The following is a 14,373-nucleotide window of genomic DNA, read 5'->3' as shown; positions in this document are numbered from 1 at the left end:
TTCCTTACCTGATTCCTATGCAGGGACTGGGATAAACAGAGCTCACAGACTGGGGGGTGCAGAGAGAGGGCAGGAAGCGAGCATCTCAGCAAAGCACTCGTGAGTTTTCAGGGCCACACAAGCCAGATAAAAAGATGATAAATGGATATTTAATTAGGGTCAGTGAAAGGAGAATGGGTGTTGAACTTAGCAGTGAATTTTGCTTTTTGAAGATATAAATAGAACCTCAGAGTCCTTTGACTCTTTTGACCTATGAAGATGGTTTTCTAATGGAAGAGTGTGAGACTCACTCACCTTCCTATGTAAGACCCAAGCAGATCTCGGGAGCTTTAGATAAGCCTCTTAAAAAAGAAAATAAATAAATGCAAAAGAAAGACATTCATCTCTTCCATCCTGACATTCTTTTCAGGTCCCCTCCTGCCCTAGGACTTTTCAGTGGGTAGATTTGGAGGAAAAGAAAATTCGAACATGAAATTATTCAATTTCAAGTCAACTTCATTTCCTAGCTCTCTGGTGGGTTATCTGCCAAATCAACCACTTGTCCTTAGTGCCCTAGAAATGCCCTTGTTCACAAGGTCACAAACAGCTGGTTACCATTCTCAGCTGAGCCCTTGTTCCTGTGTGGATCCCTGCTGTGGGGAGGAAGTTGGGCCTTGTGTAAGGAGTTTCCATTCTCAAGTCCCAGATTTGAATCCCAGGTCCTTCCCTGGTGCAGGTGATTTGACTCTCTAAGAATGGAGGGGAAATGAACGATGGGAGTGTCTTCATATCCTCCTTGTGAGCATCTGATGGAAGAATAATAAATAAAGTTCTGTTGTGCTGATCGGGGGAATAATACATAAAGAAAGGTCCTGATGCACCGTCACAGGTGCTCAGGAAAAGGGCCTCCACCCCACTCTGTCTGGCCTGCAGCTCAGCTGAGCTCCCGTCCTTCCCTCCGGGGCGCACATGAGAAAGGAGAGGGTTGGGGCGGGTGTTCTCTCCTGGAGGTGGCTTCCAGAGGCTTGGCTCCTGTGCCCTGCCTTCTACCTGCTGAGAGAAGACTGGCCTTTTCCATCTCAGGGAATCAAATAAAGGCAAATCAGTGCGCTGGACCTGAATTCCAATCAGGAAGCCTGTGCTGAGCACAGAGCACGCACCGACCCTATGCTAGGGACAGAGGATGAAGCGGTGGGTAAGCCTTGGCCCCTGCCTCCCAGCCTCCATACATCTCGGCGTGCGAATGCGAAATGTCTTTCAACGAATCGACTTCCCTAAGAAATTGTAGTGATTTTATATTTTATTATACTACTGGGGCTTATTTTTATTTTAATAAAAAGATTTACGTGCAAAAGAAATACATTATTTTTTCCTCTCTCTTAATCCGTAAACTCATTGATGTTTAGGACTGAATTCATTTCTAATAATATGAACAGGAAGTGACTGTTTTTTCAAGGTTGCTAAATAAATAAAGCCAACCACATTTTCACTGAAATATCTGACAAGACAGTTTTGAAGTCCTGGAGAAGAACTCATTCTCTAATTGTCTAATTAAAACCCATTTAGTGTAATAAACTAGAATCTCTAAGGGCCTCCTCTATTAGAGAAAACTTTATTAATCTGAGATGAGTTACAATATTAATTTAGAGGAAATAAACTGCATTTTGGGGGAGAAAAACAAACATGCTGTAAGTGGGAACTCTCATTTATCCACACTGGCTCACCATTTGACTGCACATCGTTTGACAGGTATCTGTCTTCTCCAGTTAGGAACTGAAAACCAAGTTCCCTCCATGACCACTGGTGGTATTTTTCCTTTGGGAAGACAGATTCGTTCTTCTGCTTTTTCTTGCAGCTCGGTCAAACTGAGCTTGATGTTCTGACACCCCCTCTCTTGTCCAACAGCTTCCCATTGAAAAGTGAGACCATTCTGGTCAACAAGGTTTGTCCGTGGCTGCAAAGGGAGCTCAGTGCCGAATGGAGAGTGGCATTGTCTGATTATCCTCCCAAGTGAGAGGATACAGCACGAAATTCTCTCTCCAGGAACTCCTGGACATGGGGCTGACACAGAGTGGATCGCAATCTAATATGGGGCCTTGAGTAAGAACGCGCTCTCAGAAGGTCATGTATATGTGTTCTGTATGCATGCGTCTGCAAACTACAGCCACGAATACATCTCTATATCGTCAAAAGAGAAGCCTGAATTGAGGCCAACAAAGATTTCCCTAGAGCCTAGAGGCTTCTAAGGAACGTGTCTTGATTAGTAGATCAAAGTAGTTTGTATTTAACATGTCAAATAGATGATAGAACGATCGATGATAGCTACGTAGATAGATCAATCGATCGATGGATGATTGATTGATTTAGAAGTCAATAGAACTAAGTTTATACCAATAACTGGCAGAAGGATAAGGTACTAAGTTTCCCTCAACCTGCATTTCCTCCTCTGTAAAATGGGCTCGATTACTTCTCCATGTGATATTAAGGCATAAACGAAACAGTGTGTGTAAAGTGCTTAATGAAGCAACTGACATACAGTAAGCCTCAATAAACAGAAACCATTACCACTATTGAAGTGGTTATTGAAGAGCAGTAAATTTAGGGGCATCTCTGTGAGTTCAGGAATTCGGAACGGTAAGGAGACAGACTGGGTTAATGGGAAGGTGACGACGGACCAACGCACCTGTAAACGGATACTTTCCACAACAATGCACAGCTTAGGTGAGGCCAGTCACCTGGTGGTCAGATGTTTCCCCCGGTCACCAAAGGTGAGACGGTTTTGTCCGGGAACCCAGCTTGATTTCCTGGTTCAAAAATCACACCTGTGAAACTCGATCCAGGTGGGAAATTCTTCTGGTTGACTCTGCTAAAGCCATGGTTCATTATCAAGTTATTTCTCTGGGTCACTCTGAGGTCATCTCTTAATTAATAACAGCCCGGGAGGGGGCAAACTCTAGCTTCTCAGCCTCTGCCAGGAAGCCCATCATAGCACCTCTCGTCTGCTGAACACTTCCTGGGTGCCGGGTGCCAGGCAAATTGCCTTCTGCACAGCAGCTTACTTAAGCCTCTGATGACCCCCCCAGGGGGGCAGCTACAAGGATCCCCACGTCAAGATGAAGAATCTCAGGCTTGCGAAGTCCAGTTATTTGACCAAGATCACAGCTAATGGGGCCAGCACTGCAGGTAAGTGCCAGAGCCCTTCCCATCAGCCTCTGCGTCACCGAAAACCATTAATCCCCCTTTTCTCTCCCATGTCACGTGTGTTTATACTGCATACGAGAACAAAAGATGGTTTAAAATTCTCATTTTCCTCACCTGCTGAAGAGCTGGACGGCCTATTGTTCCTAAGCAAGCTGTACCTGGCTCCGGGCTCTCCAGATGATCCCTCCAATCCTCTTCATGTGCCATCTCGGCTTGCCCTCCTCCCTGCTCAGTTGTCTGAAAACAACTGGCAACAATTTAGCAACTAGTTTAAATCTCTTCAGTTGGGCTAAGAATCCCCTTCACGGAAGGGAGAGGGGCGGGCCTGGTTGGAGCAAAGCAAGAGTGCCACCTGGTGGGACATTTGGGTCACTGCCAACAATGTTCCCTGGGCAAAGGTGGGCGGGCAGGTGGGCTGAAGCTACATCAAGGGTGGCCGGTGTCCACACTGCCTGGGACCATTCCTAGACAACTACAAGAACTAACTCAGACAGTCCAGGCACTAACTCCATGAAGTTCAAGTCTTACTCAAATGCAAGTTTGGACTTTAAAGACATGGCTTTGTGCTCCAAAGCCCAGTGGGATTAGGGTGAGGTAAGAGGCAGGTCATCCAGGCAGGGGCAAAACGGCATCTCATCTTTATTTGAAGTTTTGAAATTCTTTTCATGGTGGATTTTTGGCATTGATTTTGACTTTTTAAGATTGCATTAAAATATTAGTTATCTCAGTTACTGAGTTTGGGGCACCCCTCCCTTACATTTTGACACGCCGCAAACCCCTCTTGTTTCACCCTAGTATGGGCTTTGCTGGAGTCCTCCGAAGAAGGATTCCGTTTCCTCTCCACACTCGGTCTCTACAGGATCCACACGCAGCTCCTGATGTTTCCCGGCACACCTGCCTTTGCTCTATCCCATCTGAGAACGGTCTTGGCGTCACCACACTCCTTCCTACCCGACTCACCCACTCAAGTCAAGAGAAAGTACCTAAACCGGGTACACGCTTCAGTGTAACTGCCCAATAACCTGACCAAACGCATGTGCCCATCACTAGCCTCGTCGCAGATTAGGGCTCTGGAGCTGGCAGCTCACTTGCTTCGGCTTCTGCCGGGTCCCAGAGCACCGGGCCGTGAGTCTGAGCCAAGAGCGCTTGTCCGCACCGCGTGCCCTCACCTAACGGTGGCCGGGCCCAGCTGAGGGTCTGCCTTGGGACTTCACTTTCTCAACAATGTCCGAGCTGAATGCCCACATCAGGCCTTATCACCATCAGACTCTGTGTCTACACTGGGTCATGTCAGGCCCCTGGTTCACACCTGAGGCTAGGTGGGAAGTGCTTTACCTGGAACGGATGAGTGGGTTGGGAGGGGGGGTGGTTCTGGAAACTCCTGAATTTTCATGCAAAATGATGTCCATTTTCTGGGGGAGATGGTCTATCACTTTCTTTCCATTCTCCAAGGAGCCGTTGATCCCATAGAATAAAAATCACAACAGTCTTTATAAAGTCTTCAGGCTTTATCAAGGGTCTGTGTGAGAAAGAGCAACAAGAAATCTCCTCCCATGCCTGGCCCAGGAAAACCAGTACCAGCGGCCTGATGTGTGGTATACTAGCAGTTGGGCCATCCTGATGAAGGTCCATACGTTTTTCAAAATTCAGAGGAAGGAAAAACTCTTCTCTCTCACTAAACTGGAATCTCAGCTGGATCCTGAAAACTGGAGAGTCCCTGCTGCCTTCTTCGTCTCTCTCTGTGCTTAAAATCTCTTTCGGCCTTGCTATTGTTCTCGGGCAAAGTTCTTTTGCAAGATGGAGACTTGCCTCCGAAATATCCTTCCACTCTTTTGGCCTCCTTGACTCACCCTTCCAGATCAGCTTTCTCCACATTTCCCCGCAGGGCTGGGCACCTCACACACTCCCGTTATCACGCAGATGACTTTTCTAGACTGATATGCATATTTCTTTCTCCTGCGCTCCAGACTGTGAGCCCAGGAAGGCAGGAGCCCAGTCGTATTCATTTCCTATCCCAGGCACCTAGCACAGAGTCCATGTGTGTGTGTTGGGCGCCGGGGGGGGGGGGGGGAGGGCGGTTTGATGGATGAATAAATAAATAGACCCATGAATGAACAACTCCCCCCCACACACACACAACACATACCTCCATGCCTTCATTTCCTCCATGAGGAGAGGGAGGCTCTAGGGGACATTAGCATGCCATGAGATGGAGCCACACGGTGGGGGGGCCCCGAGGAGCCGCACCCACACCAGCTGCAGGCCTCCGGGCAGCTGTGTGCTGAGGTCACGCAGTCAGCACCCCACACCACCCTGCGGTGGCCACCACGGCACACCACCTTGCCTCGCCTTCTGTTTGCTGCTCCTGGGTTCAGAGCACACAGTAGGGAGACACCGACCGAGGGGACAAGTCAGGGGCAAGAAAGCAAGTCACTGGCAGATGCCAACTGCCCTCCCTTGGCAGGGTTGGGAAACTCCGAATCTTCTCCGGGATGCTCTGTCATGACCATAGTGAGGACCAAAATGAGAAACCGTTGGGCTCTTTCAAAGTGACTTCAACAGCAGATAAAGAGAGCTGAATTTCATGCCCAGAAACGCATTGTCCGTGAACCAAACAGCCAGTTTGCCTTGGCTTCCTCCCCCCCGGAATTAGATTCATGAGAAGTCTGATAAAATCTCGGCCGGCCACTTGGAGCTCTGCTCGTCCCAAACACATTGCAGAAGCTGGAAAGAGAGCCGGGAGGAGGACAGGCTCCCCAGCTGGTTTTGTTCCTGCTCTGAAGGGGGGGGTGGGGAAGCCTCGGAGGAAATTCGTAGGCCCCAACACAGCTGTGGTCATTACTGAATCATTAGATTTGCCACAAACAAGATAAAAATTTCAAACGACAAAGAGGACTTTTCCGTGGTCTGCCGAATGGGGTTTCTCATCGTGTTCTGGTTCCTTCTGGTGGCAGGGGCTGGCCGGCAGGGTTTCCTCACACCCGGACTGCCTTTGCCAGAAAGCCGCAGGACCCCCTGCGGCCTCTCCCACCGCTGCTCCAGCTCCCCTGAATGGGGCAAAGGGTTTCTTTTTTAAAGTAGGTAAATCCGGAAAAGACTCAGGGTTTTGAGTCATTGTTTCGTGAGTAACAGCCTGACCTTCTCTTGTCCACTTCTCAGAAGTGCAGGTTTCTTCTGTGAGGAACACAAAAGCCCACGCAGGAAAAGAGAAGAATATCCCAAATTCATGGCTGGGAAAAGGGAAGTCACTTTGCTGTTTGTCCTCAAATGTGCACCCCATTCAAATTCTCCACCTCTTCCAGATGTCTGCTAGAAATCAGCCACTTGTCCCTGATCCTGCAGTTTTCTCTGGTGCGCCTGTCTTATCCGTCACCCTAGACCTCAGACCTCTTTCTGTTCTCTTTTGTACCTACTAAGTGTGTAATAAATATTATCGACTGATAGCCTAGAGCCAAATTAAAGTCAAGAGGATTTTTATAAAAACATTAGTCATTTAGAAAGTGTCACTATAGACAGGACCTTTTTATCATGTTTTATCCTCACTGCGATCCTGTAGGGGTGGGTTTTTTTCCATTTTACAGGTGAGAAAATTGAGGCTCAGAAGGATTCTGGGAGTACAAACTGCAACTCAGTGGTGGTGGGTAGAATTCCAGGACGGTCTCACTTGCAAAGCTGTGCTTATCACCTATTTGGACTTCCCAGGGTTTCAGTGGATGACCCAGGGAAGCTGTCAGTAACCAGGACCTAAGGGATCAGGACACGGTGTAAAACACGTCAGGGCTCAGAGCAGAGAAAGGTTCACTAGCGTGCTGAAGTCATTCATGCTTTTCCTGGCAGAGTGGCACAGACCGCCAGGAAGTCCTCATTCCCCAAATCCCGCCCTTGCCCCCTACCATGGCCAGCTCTCCACTCCCATCCATCCTAGGTGTGTATCAGGCCAAAAATGTCCTTTGTCTGCTCCCCTAACTAGCCCTGAGCTGGGAGTGTGGCACAGTATGGTGGTTCTGAGGATGTGTGTGACTGCTGACACTCGCCCCAATTGTGCTCATAGCTAATATCCTTGAATCGATCCCAATACTCTTTGCTAGAGAAGATAGACCAGACCTCAGAATCCTTCTCAATACAGCATTCCAGGCAGACACCACCAATCCATCACCATTGTCCCGAGATTAAGCCTGTCGTTATTGGCATAGCAAATGATCAGTGGAATTTAATTTCCATTCCCTTCTATCTTTCCTGCCTGCCTTCCCCAGTGTTTCTGGGAGGGGTAGAGGGGTGGATGGCTAGAGGGGTGGATGGCTAGAGGGGTGGATGGGTGGATGGATGGATGGGTGGATGGGTGGATGGATGGATGGATGGATGGACGGACAGATGGATGGGTGGATGGATGGATATGATGGATGGATGGATGATGGATGGATGGATGGACAGATGGGTAGAAGGATGGATGGATGGATGGATGGATGGATGGATGGATGAAGGGAAATTGAGTTCTCACCTTACAGAGGAGCCCTGGTTGGCACCACTCCTAATTCTGCTGATTTCACTCAGTGCTGATGCTTCTTTGACAAAACATGCTCTTAGCATGTGGCGTTTGTTATAGGAACTGATGAGATTCCTGGGTCATCCTGAGGCCACGGAGGATCCTCAGCGTCAGCACTTTGTTTCTCACTCAGTCTCATTTCCTCCCCCTCTAACATATGCCTGAGCTTAAAAACATCCACTCACCCCATACTTCCTTCTTCTTTTTAAAGCTCAAGCTGACAAGAGAAATTTCTTCTCCCACTCACCTTTTTTTTTTTTTTCTATACAGAGAAGAAAAAATACTTACAATTCCACTGTGGGGTGCATAGGAATGGCCAATGATTAAAAACTCTTTTGTGTCTTTGGAGCCATCAGCATCCTTAACCTATGCCATTAGCTGCCTAGAGGTTCTGAATCATCCCATGATTTAGCTATGGATGGGGAAGCATGTTTCTCCAGGGCCTTTTAAGAAGCCCTGGCTTTGGTTTTGAACCAATCAAGTTATGGTGTTATCAGAATATTCTTTACCTAGCAAAATACCCCTTAGTGTTCAAGAGGAAGAAAATGTTAAGAAATTTTTATTCAAGTCAGTTTGAAGAGGAATAAAATAACGCTTATAAAGCAACACTTTTGAGATTTGAGTACAAGTAAATCAGAAGCATATGGATTGTGTGCTGTTAAAACATGCTTTTGTTACCCCAGAAAGGAAAAAATACTTGGGAAAAATATATTCGATAAAATGGCGTATATTGGAAAATAGCTGGGGATTTTTAAGAAAACCAAAATGTAGCAGGGATGGTCCAACTCTAGTTATTAATATCCTGGAACCAGCTAAGGAGTAAAATTAGGTGGTAAAATTATTGTACCATTTCTTACTCCAAGCTGGAAATGACATATTTCTCAGATAGTTCTAAAAAGAGAAAAATTATATACTGAGATCTATGAGATGAGGTTTTGTTTTATTGTCTTTGTTTTGATATTCTGGTAATTTCTTTTCACTGGACTCACAGTCTGGGAAAGTAAGAGTATGGAGGTAAAGATGGGGTCCTAGAGTCAGACTGTTGACTGGAATCACACCTCTGCCCCTTTAGCCATTGGATCTTCACAAGACATTCACCTCTCCCTGTGCCCTAGTTTCCCCATCTGGAAAGTGAGAAGAAAAAGAAGATGAATTACTACACTTACCACCTGGGTAAAGCACTTGGAATAAATGCCTGATGCACAGCAAGTTCTCAGTAAATGTTAGCTGGTATTATTTGTCATCTCGCCTAGAATGCTAACCACTAGACAACTCTGTGGCTCAGTCACACACGTCAAAACTTGACAAACCTTTAGGTAGGCTGACAAAGAGAAAAATGAAATAAAATGAAATGCAAATGGGGACATTACAACCAACTGTATTTCTTTATTTTAAAGAAATAAAAAGTATTAGGAGAGAATACTATGAACAATTGTACACCAACAAATTTGATAATTTACATGAAAGAGCAAATTCTCAGAAACACACAAATTACCTAAACTGACTCAAGAAGAAACAGAAACCACAACAGACCTATAATAAGTAAAGAGAGTGAATCAGTAATCAAACCTCCCTATGAAAAAAAGTCCAGGACCAGATATCTTCACAGGTGAATTCTACTAAATATTTAAAGAAAAATTAACACCAATCCTTCTCAAGCTCTTCCAGTCACTCAGTTCTTTCAGGACTCTGCCCTCCCTGACCCTTCTATATAACTATAGTATTGCTTCTCCACACACAAATATGCATTCCCTCACCTCAACTTACTTTTCATCATAGCACGGTCACCACCTAATATATTATATACTCATTTTCTTATTTATTTATTGACTCTCTTCTCCCTCTAGAATGTGGGAGCTCTATCTGAGCAGGGAATTGTTTTTCTACTGTTGAATTCTCCATGCCTAAGATAGTGCCTACCACATAGTGGTGCCTATAAAAGTTTGTTGAATAAGTAAACTGTCTCATCATTCTTTTAGTGAAAGAGAATAAAGAGAAATCTAGAGAGGACCTGGGTATTGCAGAACCCTAAGATCTAGCTGACTAGAAGGACATGAGCCTTCAGAAGCAGATAACCAAGAAAGTGTTGTGTCAGGAAAACAAAGGGAAATGCGATTTCTGAAGAGCAGGGACTGGTCAGCAGTGTCAGATAATGCTGAGAAATCAAGTAAAACGAGAACCAAAACGTCCACTGGATTGAGCTGTAAAAGATGAGTGACCAACTTAGCAAGAAGCATTTGGGGGTATCATAAAGCTAGAAGCCAGAAGCCAGTCTGTTTTGAGGGGTAGATGAAAGTGGCAGCACATTCTGACAACATTTTGAAAAAGTTTCCTTATTTAAAAAAAATGAAGATACAGAGATAAGGAAGTTGCTAGAAAGGGCGGGGGTCAAGTGAGGATATTGTTTTTAAGTGGGCAAAATCTGTAAATGTCTAAAAGCCTATGGAGGGAACCCAGCGGGGGGAGAAAAGAAGTTGAAAATACAGGGGAAGGCAAGGTTCCCAGAAGGAAAAGTATGGGAGCCAGACCATAGGACTGGCTTTAGCAAGGAACAACCTCTTCTACACCTTCAGGCTGGAGGAAAACAAGACCCAGAGAGCCCCCATGACTTACCCACCAGCCCAACCAGGACCCAGGTCTCCAGTGTTCTTTTTCCTATGCAGTTTTTTTTTTTTTTTCCCTCTTGCTCAAATTAGAATGTTCAAGGGGCAGTGAAGAGGAGAGAGGGATAGAAACCAAAACTGGTAAGTAAAAAATGCTGACTGCAATAGATTTTGTCCCTGAAGACTTTCACAGGGAAGGTACTTCTTCCTACTCAGGAGCTCCCTTCCCTGCGCTGTGAGCCCCATTAGCATAGCATCTCCCTGAAGCCCTCACTCACTCCTCCCCAGGACAGCAGAGGGACTTACCTAATCGGGGAATCTGTGAGAAGAAACGAAGCATGCACAGCCCAGCCCCTTCCTGTGTCTTCTTTTTAGGAAATACCAGAGAAAACATGATCTAGGTGGCTCTCAAACCCACGGCAAGCATAGCAATAAAGCTCTCCACGCCTACCCTGTGTGGAGGCTAACAGTGGTCTGACTCTGTCTGCGGCCAGATGGGCAAGTCTGGCCAATATGTGGGCTCAGGATTAGGAAGTCCATTTGCCCACAGATATATTCCACTTTTTCTAATGTCGGCCTTATCAATAGGAAAGATGTTATTTTGGTGTCTCTCGGCCTCCCTCCTTTGTCTTTTTGCTTTTTCCAGTGGATTCAGAAAAAGATGAGGAAGAAGGGAGCTAATTACTCCAACAGAAATTACACTATTAAAATTGGCGTGTGAAACTTGATTCTCAAAATCATTCTTTTTAAGATATAAAGACCAAAGAAACATATTTTCTGATATAGTTTAAAAAATGCAAGTGCATTCTTTTCGGAGAACGCTCAGAGGGGAGAATAGGAGAGCCTGATTGCTTTCATGGATGTGTAAAACCCAAAGGACCTGCTTTCTTCATTCAGTTGGATCAAAGTACGAAATCACAGTTGATCATTTCTTCAGCTCTTTCCAGGATTCCACTGTTTTCTGTCTGGAAACAGTCATGGCCATATCCACAATTCCAAACTTGAGAAAATGACCCAGAATCATCACAACATGTGAAGAGGCCTCATGGCAATGACCATTCTGTGGGGCGGGGCGGCGGGGGTGGGGAGGAGAAACCTGCCAAAGTACATTCTTCCTCGATGAGAAAAATGCATCAACAATTGTAAAATTAGGTGTTTGGCACCGTGTTGAGCCATGGATCCAGTTTTCAACTCACTTCTTTCCAACTTTGTCAGTGCCAGAGAGTCGATCCTAATAATCATTTAAGAAATAGTCACTGTCACCTTCTCCCATTACTTCAGTCCCAATATTTCAAATTGAAAAATATTGGCCTTGACCATACAACTTCTCTCTGCTGCTCCCAAGTTGCTATTTGGAAATTTACCAAATAATCTTGAGGTCTATCAGGAAAGACAAAGATTAGCAACAAAATCTCTCTTGCAATGTTGCTTGAAAGCTATTTTAAGAAACAAAGGAGCTGGGGATTATTCAAAGACTTTATGGCACATCAGACTCCGTGGGAGGTTGGAAGTCGAGGGTGGGAATGTGGGCAGGGACTAAGGCAGCTGGTAAAGGCGAGGCCAGAGGAGACTCAGAGCAGAGGCGTGTGGTCTGCGCACTGGTCCTGCAGTGAATGGCCTCCAACCATCCCACATTCTTGCAATGGTTGTGCAAATTCAAAGCTCCCAGAGAGAGGATCCGGCCCCTTTGGTTTCTAAGAGCAGGCACTTCCCTCTACCACCTGCCCTCCAAAAAAGCAGCCTGTGGTGGGAAGCTCCCTCAAAGAAAGAAGGAGTGCTATTGGAGTGGTGGGATTGGGTGCTGGGGGCAAAGCTGGACGAGTGACCCCCCTACCCAAGCCCCATGGGGGAGTCCTGTGAGCATCAGCTCAGTGGCTTGGTTTATTCAAGATGGTTTATTGCATGGTGATCCTGAGAGCTCTCATGCATCCAAATATGCTTCACTACATATTGATTAAGTCCTTCTGAGTAGAGATGCATCAGTGGACGGAACAGACACAGTCCCTGACTTTCTACGGTCCCTGCCTCCTCAAATCACCCACCTCGACTTATGGGCCCCTGAGTTCACCCTTGCTGTTAGGAGCCCTCAGCTGCTATAAAACAGTTCCGTCCAAACCTCGGCCCTGGTCTGATAGAAGGTCTGGGCAGGAAGGACACTGCCCGCACAGACTGGAAATACGAAGGACTGAGATCTCTGAGTTCCACTCATCTGCAAATGAAAAAGTGAGCTCGAGCTCAGTGTGGACGCAAGGAAATGCAGAAATGTCACAGGGGACTGATCACCAGCCAGTGACCCTGAGGGGTCTGCGGACAACAGCACAGCTTGCCAGAAACTTTGTGCCTACTGATATTGGCACATATTCGTGCAAACAAACATTTCTGTTTCAGTAGATTCTTTTGTAAAACTAATAATTTTACATTCAAAGAATGAGCTGAGCTACCTAAAGTGTGTAGTGTGTGTGTGTGTTCACTAGCAAGCATGAAAAAGAGTTAACTTTTTTCCCTTGTTTTTCATGGTGACATCTGGGCATCCATGGTGGTCAATGTCATGGAAAAATCACAAGCCTTGGGAGCTTCCAGGTCTAATACTCTCTGTTGTTTATCTGTGTCTATGGCCTTGGAGAAGTTTCCTAACTTCGTTGAGGTTTGTTTCCTCACTTATATTAGAATGATAATATCTATCCTTTGTCATGCACTTACCATGTGCCAGGCACGATGCTGAAAATTTTAAGTGTATTCTAATTTAATTTTTCCCCCAATCCGTTTTGTTTATTTTTTACTTATACTGATTTTGCAAATGAAGAATCAGACCTAGCTCAGCTAAGTAATTTGCCTAAGATTATGAAGCTAGTGCACATGGAAGAGGCAGGATTTTAACCCAGGTGTGTCTGACCCTGGAGGCCTCTATTCTCCAACACCTCATTCTACTACCTTCTTACAGGATATTTCTGGTAGGACAGGTTCGGCTGCAAGTGACAAACACCCTCAACATTCTCCTTCACAATCATCAGGGACTGCAGCTCCTTCTTGTTGCTTTACCATTTCCAGTAAGTGACTTCCACCTCGTGGCCCAATATGGCTGTTCACATCCAGCCATCATGTACACATTCCAGTTGGCATAGAAAAGAAGAGACAATAAGTGGCATGCTTCTTCCTGTTTAGGACACTTGCTCAGAATTGCATGCAACACTTCTGCTGACAAGACAGTGACCATACAGGCACGTGTAGCCACAAGGGAGGCTGTGCTCTGTGGCCTTCTCGCAGAAATCCATGAGCCTAGCTAAAAAAAAATGTGGCATTATATTATCAAGGAAGAAGAGAGAGGTGAGTGATGGGGGACAATCTCTGGTGTGTGGGGAAGTGGAAACTATGAGGAGGGGCGCCTGGGTGGCTCAGTGGGTTAAGCATCTGCCTTTAGCTCAGGTCATGATCCCAGGGTCCTGGGATCCAAACCTGCATTGGGCTCCTTGCTCAGTGGGAAGCCTGCTTCTCCCTCTCCCACTCCCCCTCCTTGTGTTCCTGCTCTCGCTGTCTCTCTGTCAAATAAATAAATAAAATCTTAGGAAAGAAGGAAAGAAAAGAAAAGAAAAGAAACTATGAGGGAGAAGGTAAATGAAGCACCAGGTCCACTGCCTGGCTCAGAGTAGGTCCCTGGAACATAACACAGTGATTTATTATGATTGACCTCTATCAGGTGTCCTGCAGAACACATGCAGAAAACCACAAATTCAAATCAGGGAAGGGAAGGTCACAGGAAAAGGGTAGGAGAGGGAAACAGTTTTTAAATCACCATGATAGTATGAATTGGGCCTCTTTTTCCACACAAAAGTACCGCCTTTGCTTATTTGCAGCCTCCCGAGGATGGTGTGGAAGGTGATAATGAGAACGTGCCTCAGCAACCATTCCCCCCCCCCACACCACCCCCCCCACAGCATCCATGCGCCCCACGTGACCCACGGGATGATGCTATCACAGGTGACCGCTGGTAAGTAATTTCTACTGCAGCAGTTAATGGAAATGCAGTTTTCATTACAGTAAGAAAATTGA

General features: G+C 45.9%; 2 long non-coding RNA genes across 2 annotated transcripts in view; both read right to left on the bottom strand.

The window, feature by feature from the left end:
- LOC144381333 (uncharacterized) overlaps positions 1 to 14,373 on the bottom strand; it is an 81,875-nt gene that overhangs the window by 54,453 nt on the left and 13,049 nt on the right. The gene's annotated exons all lie outside the window — the stretch shown is intronic.
- Positions 8,652 to 10,939, bottom strand: LOC144381334 (uncharacterized). The gene is made up of 2 exons (XR_013446311.1): positions 10,633 to 10,939; positions 8,652 to 8,847 (listed from the first exon to the last, which is right to left on the bottom strand). It is a non-coding gene; the product is annotated as an uncharacterized LOC144381334 (long non-coding RNA).

This window comes from Halichoerus grypus, chromosome 3, assembly GCF_964656455.1.
Source record: "Halichoerus grypus chromosome 3, mHalGry1.hap1.1, whole genome shotgun sequence".
Taxonomy (NCBI): domain Eukaryota; kingdom Metazoa; phylum Chordata; class Mammalia; order Carnivora; family Phocidae; genus Halichoerus; species Halichoerus grypus.
This window is presented reverse-complemented; position numbering and strand designations above follow the sequence as displayed.